At 43.2% G+C, this 12,325-nt stretch overlaps 1 protein-coding gene across 1 annotated transcript in view; it reads left to right on the plus strand.

Annotated features, from left to right (window-relative positions):
• Positions 1–12,325, plus strand: part of LOC119959603 (zinc finger protein 774-like) — a 1,152,970-nt gene that overhangs the window by 304,259 nt on the left and 836,386 nt on the right. The gene's annotated exons all lie outside the window — the stretch shown is intronic.

The raw sequence follows: 12,325 nt of genomic DNA on the forward strand, positions 1-12,325 counted from the left end.
TGCACCGGCCCTCGGAAATGGCACCCTACTTAAGCCATGCCTCCACCCTATCCCCGTACCAACACCTAAACACACAGTCAAGGCTGGAATAGCTGAAACATCAACACACTGCTCCTGGTAGTTGATGGTATGGTGGTTCAATAAATATAATTAGTGGATTAAAAATGTGCGTAATTTAGAGTTAAAAATGCCAGATTAACTCAACAGGTCTGGCTGGATCTTAGAATCCATACAGTGCAGAAGGAGGCCATTTGGCCCATCGAGTTTGCACTAACCCTACAAAAGAGCACGTAACACAGGCACACTTATCCTGCACTCTCCAGTACCCCACTTCACCTTTTGAAACTAAGGGGCAATTTAGCATAGCCAATCCACCAAACCTGCACATCATTTGGACGGTGGAGGGACGACACGTGGCACAGTGGTTAGCACTGGGAATTTATAGCACGTTCACCCTGGGGAGAGACCATTCACCTGCCTTGAGTGTGGGAAGGGATTCACTCAATCTGCCCACCTCACTTCACACCAACGTGTTCACTCTGACACGCGACCTTTTAAATGTTTCGCCTGAGAGAAGAGTTTCAAAGGCAAAATGGATCTGACCCATGTTTGGTGATATCTGTCCATTGGTTTGTGAGATAAATTATTTACAGCAGAATTATAGGGGGGTGACATTATCTCTGCTCATCATCTGTGGCAGAGGTACTTTCAGTACATTGACCAGCCTGACGTCTATTCTCCGACAGTGATACAAACGGGAAAAGGGGGTGATTCAAGTCAGCAAGTCAAGGCATCCTCTTTAAATGGCTAGTTAAAATTTAAACCCAGAATTAGAAAATAATTGGAAGTGGGAGAAAAGGTGTTTTATTCACAGATGTTGGATACAGGAGGTTTCAGTCTGTATTAAACTCAACCTTCATTCACAAGCTGGAGTCCTTCCGGTTTTCCAGAGCCCCCCACCATTGGCCGGACCGTTTCCCTGGAAACCGTGGCTCCACGTGATGATGGAGAAGGTGGTGTCGAAGATGGCCCTGCGGAGAATAGTGATTCCTATTGGTTGATTCAGGCCGGGCTCCATTTTGACGTCACTGCCTCAGAGGGGTGTTCCCAGCCAGCGGGAGGATATCACTGGTTCCAGAAGCAAGACACAGTGGATTGGACAACAGCTCAGCGCGTCTGGAGGTCAAAGTGCCTCCACCACCACATGGGCTCAGGTTCCACCCTTTCATTGTTGTCGGAGCTGAGTTTGACCAATGGGAATACCTGGCACAACCGGAAGTGCTCTTCCGGTGATTGCAGCCAATCAATGTGCGAGCTTTGTACTAATGGCGACAAGGAGCTTCCTCTATTGTCTGAGTGTGGAGCTTCTGAATCTGCTCATTCATAGAACAGTACAGCACAGAACAGGCCCTTTGGCCCTCGATGTTGTGCCGAGCAATGATCACCCTACTTAAACCCACGTAACCCGAATACCCGTAACCCAACAATCCCCCCATTACCTTACACTACGGGCAATTTAGCATGGCCAATTCACCTATCCCGCACATCTTTGGACTGTGGGAGGAAACCGGAGCACCCGGAGGAAACCCACGCACACACGGGGAGGACGTGCAGACTCCACACAGACAGTGACCCAGCCGGGAATCGAACCTGGGACCCTGGAGCTGTGAAGCATTGATGCTAACCACCATGCTACCGTGAGGCCCTGTCCAGCAAAGCTGCTGCTTCATCTCTGAATGAAGATTAAGCTTCACACAAGCTAAAATTTCATCCTCTGACCCACATCTGTGAGTAAAACACTTTCTTTTTGCCTCCTTTCCACTTTTTTCTCATTATGAGCTTAAATGATTGACTTGCAGGAACTGGAGGGAAATGAAGTGAATCCAGGGAGGGTGCAGACTCTGGAAAGGTTGGCTCAGGTCTCTCTCTCTCGAAGACAGTGACATCCTTTGCTCCCTCAACTTGATCTATTTATTTGTCTGGATTAAAGGATGGTCTCTTTCCTAATGTTCACTACTAAAGGGTTTTGTGGCTGACATAATGAATTAATATAAGACAGAGATATGTGTCGTGTTGTTGTAAGGTACATAAGGTCTATCATTTTTCAAAATTTGCAGTGCAGAAGGAGGCCATTCGGCCCATCGAGTCTGCACTGGCCCTTGGAAAAGCGCACCCCACCTAAGCACATGCCTCCACCCTATCCCCGTAACTCAATAACCCAACCTTTTTGGACACTAAGGGCAATTTATCATGGGCAATCCACCTAGCAACTGTGCTAACCACTGTCCTACCGTGCTCCCCTCATGAAGTACATTCATTATTACTTCTGTCTGTTACTGTAGCTGTGTTGTATATTCCCAGTCATAGAACCATTACAGCACAGGAATCCCATTTGACAACTCGAGTTCATGTTGACTTTCAGTCGAGGAATCCAGTCAGTCCCATTCACTGTCCATATCCCCATAGTCCTTCAAGTATATTTCTTTCAATTACCCATCAAATTCCTGTTTGATGTAGTTGAATGTCTCTGCATTAACCACCCTTGTAGTGTTTGTGTTGATAAACAGTCATTATCTTAATCTATTTCTACTGAAGTGGCTCACTAAATTCTGATCAAGCAATACAGTACTGTAGGTGAAACAGATTTTTAGTCTGGTATTTAAACATGTGTATGTTTTTAGTCTGGCATCTGCATCAAGATTTTCAGTACTGTGTACTCAACAGGAAGTGGTGAGCATGGATCTGTTGAGGAGTCACACAAATTGTCACCTACCGGAGAATTGGGAGGGCGTACAGCAGAGTGAGAATAGTGTGTGTGTGGGATGGAGATTTACAGCTTTCTTAAAATAAGAGAGGCAAGAACGTTCCATTGGAACTAGGATTGTCTGTTCTGAATTTCTATCCTGGACTGATGGTAATAACTTTTTTACAGGACATTAGAAATAGAGAATTTGGAGACAGAAGTCTTGAATGAATCATCACGTCAAGATCTGAGAGTCACTGAGTTCATGGGACATGAATATCATTGGCCTTTGACTCTCAAAGGAGAAATGTTCGTCTGCTTCAAAAGGTTTTAAAAATCGATGTGACTAGAAAGGCAATCTGATAACCCCCCCCCCCCCCCCCCCCCGAGTGGGAGTGTTCCAGCAAACTGAGTGTGGAAGAGTTTGGCCTTGACATAGGCTGTTAAAGCTTTGCACAATTCACATTGAGGAGAGACCGGACAAGTGTTTTGTGCATTGATGAGGCTTTAACTGATCATTGAATTTGGAGAGGCATTGGACACTTGCACTGTGGAGAAACCATGGAAATGTGGGGACTGTGGGAAGGGATTCTGTACACCCTCTGCACTGGAAACTCATCAACGCAGTCACATTGGAGAGAGGCCATTCATCTGCTCTGATTGTGGGAAGGGATTCACACAGTCATCCAACCTGCTGAGACACCAGCGAGTTCACACTGGGGACAGACCATTCACCTGCTCTGAATGTGGAAAGGGATTCACCAATTCATCCAACCTGCACACACACCAGCGACTTCACACTGGGGAGAGGCCTTTCACTTGCTCCGAGTGCGGGAAGGGATTCAGTCATTTGTCTAATCTACTGAGACACCAGCGAGTTGGCAGCAGGGACAGGTCATTCATCTGCTGTCAGTGTGAGAAGCGATTCCGTGATTCATACACCCTGCGCCTGCACCAGCGAGTTCACACTGGAGAAAGGCCATTCACCTGCTTTGACTGTGGTAAAGGATTCACTCAAGTATCCAACCTGCTGAGACACCAGGAAGTCCATAAGTGATGATAGGGGTTGGATTCTGCTGTTAATCACATCCAGGAATAAACCATGTTCATTCTGATAGTTGGAGAGTCAGAGAGTTTCTTTCTGTTGGACTGGCCAGTCTTGCCACTTTGCTTCCAGTGAGCCGGTTTTGTGACGGAGACTGTACATTTCGACTGAAGTGATCCACAAAAGCAGATGTAGTACATTTATTTTATTCTAGATAGTAAATAGTGTTTTCCCTGCCACTGCAGATAAATCTAAAATAATACATTTGTCTCACTTCCATTGAGTCGGCTCAGTTGGTCTGTGTCAATATTTATGCTGCACCTGACCCTCCGCCCACCCCTCTCATCTCCCCATCAGCATCTCCTCCTATTCCAAATCTAGTTTGTCCACAAGAGGTAGGAGCAGTAGGCCATTCGGCCCATCAAATCTGCTCTGTTATTCAATGAGATCATGGTTGATCTGACATGATCTTGAACTCCACTTTCCCACCTTATCCCCATAACCCGATTCTCTTACTGATTAAAAATCTATCTTAAACTTGAACATACTTAATGACCCAGCCTCTACAGATAAGGAGGGGTATGGAGGGTGAGAGGAGGGAGGCGGGATCAGGATATTTAATCGGATGATCAGCCATGATAATGAATGGTGGAGCAGGCCCAAAGGGCCACATAGCCTCCTCCTGCTTCTATTTTCTATGTAACTATTCACAGGATCATTTTAGCAGGATTTCCTTATTTTTACATCCCATTCCATTTGAAATAAAGACCAACATTCCATTTGTCATCCCAATTACCTGCAGAATTTAGAAAGGGTTGAGAGCTTCAAGTTTTTGAGTGTCCAGATTACCAACAACCTGTCCTGGTCTCCCCACGCTGACAATATAGTTAAGAAAGCCCACCAATGACTACTTTCTCAGAAGACTGAGGAAATTTGGCATGTCAGCTATGATTCTCCAACTTTTACAGATGCACCATTGAAAGCATTCTTTCTGGTTGTATCACAGCTTGGTATGGATCCTGTTCTGCCCAAGGTCGTGAATGTAGCCCAGTCCATCACGCAAACCAGCCTCCCATCTATTGACACTTATCTATAATTCCCGCTGCCTCAGAAAGGCAGCCAGTATAATTAAGGACCTGAAGGATCTTAGGATTGTGAAGTTTATTCAATTTATGGTTACCGGTTGTTCTTGAGACATTGCTGAAACTCAGTAGAAATTCAAGTTAAAAACTTGTCAGGTGCAAATAAGAATTGTTTTATTTGAAGTTCATTGGTTACAACTTGAAAATCATTTTAAAGGTAGTTTGTAGACAATTTGATTTTCTTCAAAGAATCACAGGAATTATCTCCTGAGACAATAGCCTGAACACAACTTTAAAAGTCAAAGTATGAATATGAATACAGAACTCTTTTCTAATTCTCTTCCTTTACTTTCTCTCTTTCTGTCTTTCTTCTCTTTGTCTCTTTCTTCTCTTTGTCTCTTTCTGTCTTTTTGTCTCTTTCTGTCTCTTTCCTTTTCAGTTTTCTTTCTTTCTGAAATGGTGGCCAATCATCCATGGATATACTATTTCATATCTGTCTTAAGCGATCCGATCACACCCCAATATAATCCTAATTGGTTTAAGTTAGACTCAAAACACATTTGATTTGATAACAAGCCGTCCATCTTCACGATGTAACGTTACTTCCAATTGTTGCTTGTCTGCAACAATGGAGACGTTAATGTCATCTCATCATACTATGCGAGGCATAATTCCGAAAAGTAATTGAAACTGTCTTTTAACACAGTCTAAAATGTTTCGGCTTGCATAAGTTATGGAATGTGGTTCAGGCTGTTATCACAAGTGGCCTGAAATCAGAACAATGGAGCCTTTAATGCTTCCACCTCATTGCCATGGGATTCAGCCCTTGTCCTTGGAAAAATGTGATGTTTTTATCAGTGGTTCTGTGTTTTCCAAACTCATGACTGAGTTTGGAAATTGTATGTTTCTTTCATTTTAAAACTGGGAATTAATATTTATGCTTTAAACAGCTTTTTACCGATATTAAGTGTATTTAAAATACCTGACTTCTACAGGACCCCATGCATCCCGGACATACTCTCTTCCGCCTTCTTCTGTCAGGAAAAAGTTACTAAATTTGAGGTCACGTACCAACCGACTCAGGAACAGTTTCTTCCCTGCTGCCATCAGACTTTTGAATAGACCTACCTCTTATTAAGTTGACATTTTCTCTACACGCGAGCTATGACTGTAACATTATATTCTGCAGTCTCTCCTTCCTTCCCTATGTACGGTATGCATTGTCAGTACAGCATGCAAGAAACAATACTTTTCACTGTATACTAATACATGTAACAATAATAAATCAAATCAAAACTTGCAAGAGACTTCAGCTACCTTTCTGTCATTTATCCACAAGGACCCAAAGTCCCTCTGTGCTGCAACTTTCTGCAGTCTTTCCCCCATTTAAACAACATTCAGCTCCTTTATTCTTCCTACCAAAGTACATTAACTTCACATTTTCCTGCATTATATTCCATTTGCCAAGTTTTTTTGCCGCTCACCGAACCGGTCTATATCTCTCTGTAGACTCTTTGTGTCATCCTCCCCACTTGCCCTCTCCTTCAATGTATTCATGCTGTTCATCTCAACCACTCACTGTGGTAGTGAGTTCCACATTCTCACCACTCTCTCGGTAAAGAGGTTTCTACTGACATTCCTATTGGATTATTGATCCCTTCGTAATCTGAAAAGATTTCATCCGGTCAGTTTTCTCTTATCGAGAGAAAAGCACCCAGCCTTTCCTGAGGTTTCAATGCTCACAATTCTGGCTTTAATCTTGAGATTCTTTGTATCTTCTCCAGTGCCTCTATTTCCTTTTTCGAAAAGTAGATCACTGTATAGTCTAACCCTGATTCTAAACAAGTTGATCATAAGTTCCCTGATTTCCAAGTCAATCCCTGGACTGGACGCCAATATATGGGATCTCTATTGAAGGAAGAGTTAAGGTTATTACCGAGGCTGGAGAGTGGATTGATGAGATTGGCACCAGGGATAGGGGACTTCAGTTAGCTGGAGGGACTGGAGCAACTGAAATTTCTCTCTTCAGATCAGTCAATCGGGATAGGAAATGGGCCATTAATCCGGTCATGTCTATCCCAGTTCTCTGGAGAGCAAACCATTCAGTACCATTGCCCTATAACCCTGAAATCTAATCTCCCACAAGTGCCCATCCAATTTCATTTCAAAAATGTTTGCTTTCTCTGCTTCTGCTACCCTCGTGGCTGAGAGTGCCGAGGTCATTACCACTGGCTGCATAAAAATATTCTTCCTCACAACCCCCCCCCCCCCCCCCACATTTCTTGACCCAAAGTTTCAATCTGTGTCCCCCTCCTCCTTGCATCATCAGCGAATGGGAATACCTTTCCTTTATTCCCCTTGTCCAAACACATAAACGTGTCCAGCTCGATCAAAGCTCCCCTCAACGCCCTTTTCTCCAAGGGGAACAAGCCCACTTTCTCCAACCGAACTTTGTCGCTAAAATGGAAACAATTATGGGGAAAAGGCTGGAGAATGGCACTGGGCCACAATGCTTGTTTACAGAGGCGGTGTAGACACGATGGGACAAATGGTCTCCTTCTGCACAGTAACAATTCTGTGATTCCCCATCCCTGGAACCATTCTGATTAATCTCCTCTGCACCCTTTCAATGACCCTCACATCCTTCCTGAAGTGTGCTGACCAGAACTGGACTCAATACTCTAGTTGTGGCCTAACCAGAGCTTTAGAAATGTTCCGCATAACTTCCCTGTCTTTGTACTCAATACCTTTATTTCTGAAGCCCAAGATCCCATTTGCTTTGCTAATTCCTTCCTCACTCTGTTCTGTCACCTTCAATATCTTGCACAAGAACTCCCAGTTTTATTTGTCCCTGTTCACTCTTTAGAACTGTGTTATTCAGTCTACATTGCCTCTCCCTATCCCTTCTGCCAAATCACATCTCTTCACATTCTCCATATTAAACTCCATCTGCCACTTCAGAGAATGTTTGCGGAGATTTTAGAGTTAAGCTGAAGACTCTGCTCTCTTTAATGTCACCCACAATGGAAGACAAGTCTCTGCCTTTCAATGAGGCTCATAGAGCACAGGAAGTAATTCAGCTAATTGTGCTCCTGCTGGCTGTGGCAAACATGTTGTTTCATATGTTTTACAAAATAATACTTGCAGTTTTGGGAATTGGAATTCCTTTAAATGTAGATAGATAGAAATTAACAGAACTCTGATGTAAATGCAAGTGAAACAAGCCTGGGTTAATGACAGTGAAAAGGTAGCCGTTGTTGATTTAATAAGGTCAGAGTCAATGGTGTGAACAGTTAAACAATGTATGATCCATCATGACTTTATTTCCTCACAGAGGCAGTTTGCAGGCTGTGTGGACAATCGGCAGGAACTGTGGGACTAAAAGCCCAGAGGTCCATTCTGAACCAGGAGTGTTCCCAATATTTAAATCCCTCCGCAAGAAGATGGTAAAGCCCAAGCTTCGATTTAGATTTGCCATGTGTACCGAGGTACAGTGAAAAATATTGTTCTGAGTGGAGTCGAGGTAGACCACTGCATACGTGAAATACATAAGTACATTATGTAAAAACATGGGCATCAGGTGTCACATACAGAGGGCAGTGCTACAACTGTAGAGAAGACGCGTAAAGAGATTAATTCAGTCTATAAGAGGGTCATGCAGGTGTCGGTTAACAGCGCGGAAAAGCTGTTTCTGAATCTGTTGGTGCGTGTTCTCAGACTTTTGTTTCTTTTGCTGATAGAAAAGGTTGGAAGAGAGAATAACCCGAGTGGGAGGCGTCTTTGATTATGCTGCCCGCTTTCCCACGGCAGCGGGAGGTGTAGACAGAGTCAATGGATGGGAGGCAGGTTCGTGTGTTGGTCTGGGCTGTGTTCACGACTCTCTGTAGTTTCTTATGGAGTCCACAGTTTTGAGGTGTTAAAAATGAAAGTTTCTGAACCAAAAGCCAATGGAAGGACCCCTGTAAAATCCTGGAGATTGGCTGGAATACTAAGGAGACTTAAAGTGAATTGTGAAGAGCTTTGACACACCTTTGGGATGGTCCCAAGAACATGCAAATAAATCTTAAAGATATTGTTAAATGTAAGGGAATTATTTGGGGGTAGGTTGGGTGGGAAGAGAGTTAAAAAAAGTTGAACTGGGATTCCAGCGTAAATCATTATTAACTATAGTGTCGAGTTCATAGTTCTGGTTTTAATTTAATTTTAAATATCTAGTAAAGTTTGTTTTTGTTTAAAAACATGACATTTTGTGTCTCCATTCTTTCAGTTAATCACTGGGTGTTTGAGTTTCTCTTTAAACATTTACCGTCCCGACCAGGATCATAACAATATGGATAAACAATGTTTCAAAATAAATTGAAGAAAAAATATGTTTTTCCTTACTTTATATGTTACCCCTCTCTGAGGATACCCAATAATATATTAGTGAGCAATCTTTTTGTGAAACAAGATAATTGATTCCTAAAAATTGAACTAATTGTCGTTCCTTCTGAAGCAGGAGGGCTATCTCCCAGCACAGAGGGTCATTAGGGATTTTTCCCCTAGACTAATTGACAGGGATTATACCCTCCAACCATCTGAAGTGAATTCTCTACATGAATCATCCTGGCCAGTCCAGTTGTCAACTTGAAGTTAGGCTGATCAGCGGAGTGTTTCTGCAGCATTTCATCGATCACCGTGTGATTCCTTTCACAGAGTCCTTCGCTGAAAGGACTTTCAGCTGCAATGTTCATGACCAAAATGTCCATATTTTCTTGCAGGTCTCCAAACTCGTCATTAATAAATTCACCTCCATCATCAGTCAGACACTGAGCTGGTGCCCCAGATCCAATCCCTGTCCATTTCTCAATGACTTGTCGAGAATAACCCTTTTGGCCTTGCCATGTATTATTGGAGAAAAACTAAATCGGGTTACCACTTAGTTACCATGTCTAAAGTTTAGAATGAAAGTATTTCTGTCTTTGTCCCATACCTTTAGATTCATGGCAACTGCCTCGTTAAAATCACGGACAAAGGGAAGGTTTATAATAGGGTGTGATGGCGTGCTCCCACTCCTTTTGCAGATTTCACACTTTGCACTAATCTCTTTTAGAATAAAATTCCTACAGTGCACCAGAGTCTTTGAAAGGGCACCTTACCTAGGAATACTCCCCCGCCCTATCCCTGTAACCCCACTTCACCTTTTGAACACTAAAGGGCAATTTAGCAAAGCCAATCCACCTAACCTGCACATCTTTGGTCTGTGGCAGGAAACAGGAGCATCCAGAGGAAACCGACACAGACAGGGAAAGTGCAAACTCTACACAGTCATCCAAGGCCAGAATTGAACCCGGGTCCCTTGCGCTATGAGGTAGCAGTGCTAACCACTGTGCCACCGTGCCAGAGCCTTTTATATGCATCAACCAACCCGGTACCTTTTAGCAGGTTTTTTCATCTTTGACAGCAAGGATGTCTGCAGCTGAAAGGACTTTCTGCAGCTTTGAGACTATTTTTTCTCTGATTCTTATCAGCTAATGCTATTAATCCTTCTCAAACACTCTGATCAGAGACGCCAGGTATAATTAAGGGGATATGATAGTATTCTGATGGAGTAAACTTCAGATGCAGTGACTCTCTAAAACCAATTGCCTTATCTTGCTCCATGTTCAGTTGCATTCATACCTTGTTCATGGAAGGTTTACTCAACAGAAAGGGTATTTCACTAGAAATTACACCAGTCCTGGTCAACTGCCTTACTTCAGCTATTTTACATTAAAGTCACTTAAAGAGTGTTGATTTAATGTCTTGACATCACCAAACTGAAACATGGAGAGCTTTCTTACTCCTGAACCTTGTGTCGTTCTTCGCCAGGAGGTGATCTTCATCAATCTGACCCAATACTGTCGAGGTGCAGGCACTAAGCAAAGGGCTTGTGAGGAAAGGTTGGACAGGCTAAGGCTTGTATCCCGTGGAGCTTAAGTAAGATTGAAACATATAAGATCCTAAGGGGTGGAAGTGGAGATGATGTTTCCTCTTGTTGGAGAATCTCGAACTGGGTCACCTTTATCATATATATTTTTATTAAGAGTTTTTCCGTTTTTACAAATAACACAACAAACCCTCAACTGGTACAGCAATCCTTCTGTGTGCATAAATACAGAAAAAGACAGGATTAAACTTGGTGCCTCCGTTTATACCGGGGGAAACGGTGAATGGATAAACTGGAGAAAGAGGGAGAAGAGGATAAAGCCATGAAAACAGGGTAAAATGGTTCACGCCTTCACATGTAGCGATCGCTCATACAGCTAAAGAAAATCTCGGATAAGATTTCCATACCCCGCTGAGGTTTGCTCCAAAACAGACTTTCCCTCAATTCCAATCAGAATGAGGTGCCAGGGACACTTTGTGATGTATTTTTCTCAGATCAGAGACCTGTCTGCACCATTCCAGGGTCCAGTCAACATTCTTTAACCCCAAAATAAAGAAAAGGTACAGAAATAATTCACAAAACCTTTTGTCCGAAGATGGGATATTTTACATTCAACCACAAGATGCAACAAATCCCCAAAATTAAGTTCAGTAAAGTGATCATTATTCCATATAATATATATATTATATACACACACGCAGCATATATTCATACAATCGGTTCAGATTCTAATTGACATGGTCAGTGGATCCCTTCACACGGAGAATAAAAGGATATTGAAAAGTATGAGGGATCTCAGGATAAAGCCATGAACATGGCCCTATGGTGCACACTCTGCTCCATAAAACAACCAAGGATTCTACACCTTGCCAAGGCTCACGACACAAAAGACCTCACTCCTCAGTGTAAAAGCAAGGATTATAGCACATAAAAAACACAGGTAAATACTGCACAGCCCTCATGTCATACAACCTCATGTCATACAACCTCCTAAGGGCTGTTGTCACAGGGTAACAGGCAACAACACCTCACTGCTCGTATATCATACACCCTTGCTGGGATAAAAGGCAATAACACAAAATCAGGAGTTAAGTCACAGAGGAACAAAGATCAGGATTAATGATGAACTGCAGAATAACATAACCATCCAGGGTGATTGGAAAGGTCACAGCCACCAAGAATCATGGAGCAACAATCTGAATCCATCCAGAGATCCCCCGAAGCCCCTGCACCTCCGCCATGTTGTCGTCCCAAAACGCCCATAAACAATTACCGAGATGGGGCTGGTTTAGCACAGTGGGCTAAACAGCTGGCTTGTAATGCAGAACAAGGCCAACAGCATGGAATGCCAGCGGAGGTGGTAGAGGCGGGTACGACAGCATCATATAAAATTCATCTGGACAGATATATGAACGTGTGGGGAGCAGAGAGAGGTAGACCTTGGAAAATAGGCAACAGGTTTAGATAAAGGATCTGGATCGGCGCAGGCTGGGAGGGCCGAAGGGCCTGATCCTAAGCTGTAATTTTCTTTGTTCCTGGAACATAAC

This window comes from Scyliorhinus canicula, unplaced genomic scaffold (assembly GCF_902713615.1).
Source record: "Scyliorhinus canicula unplaced genomic scaffold, sScyCan1.1, whole genome shotgun sequence".
Classification (NCBI taxonomy): domain Eukaryota; kingdom Metazoa; phylum Chordata; class Chondrichthyes; order Carcharhiniformes; family Scyliorhinidae; genus Scyliorhinus; species Scyliorhinus canicula.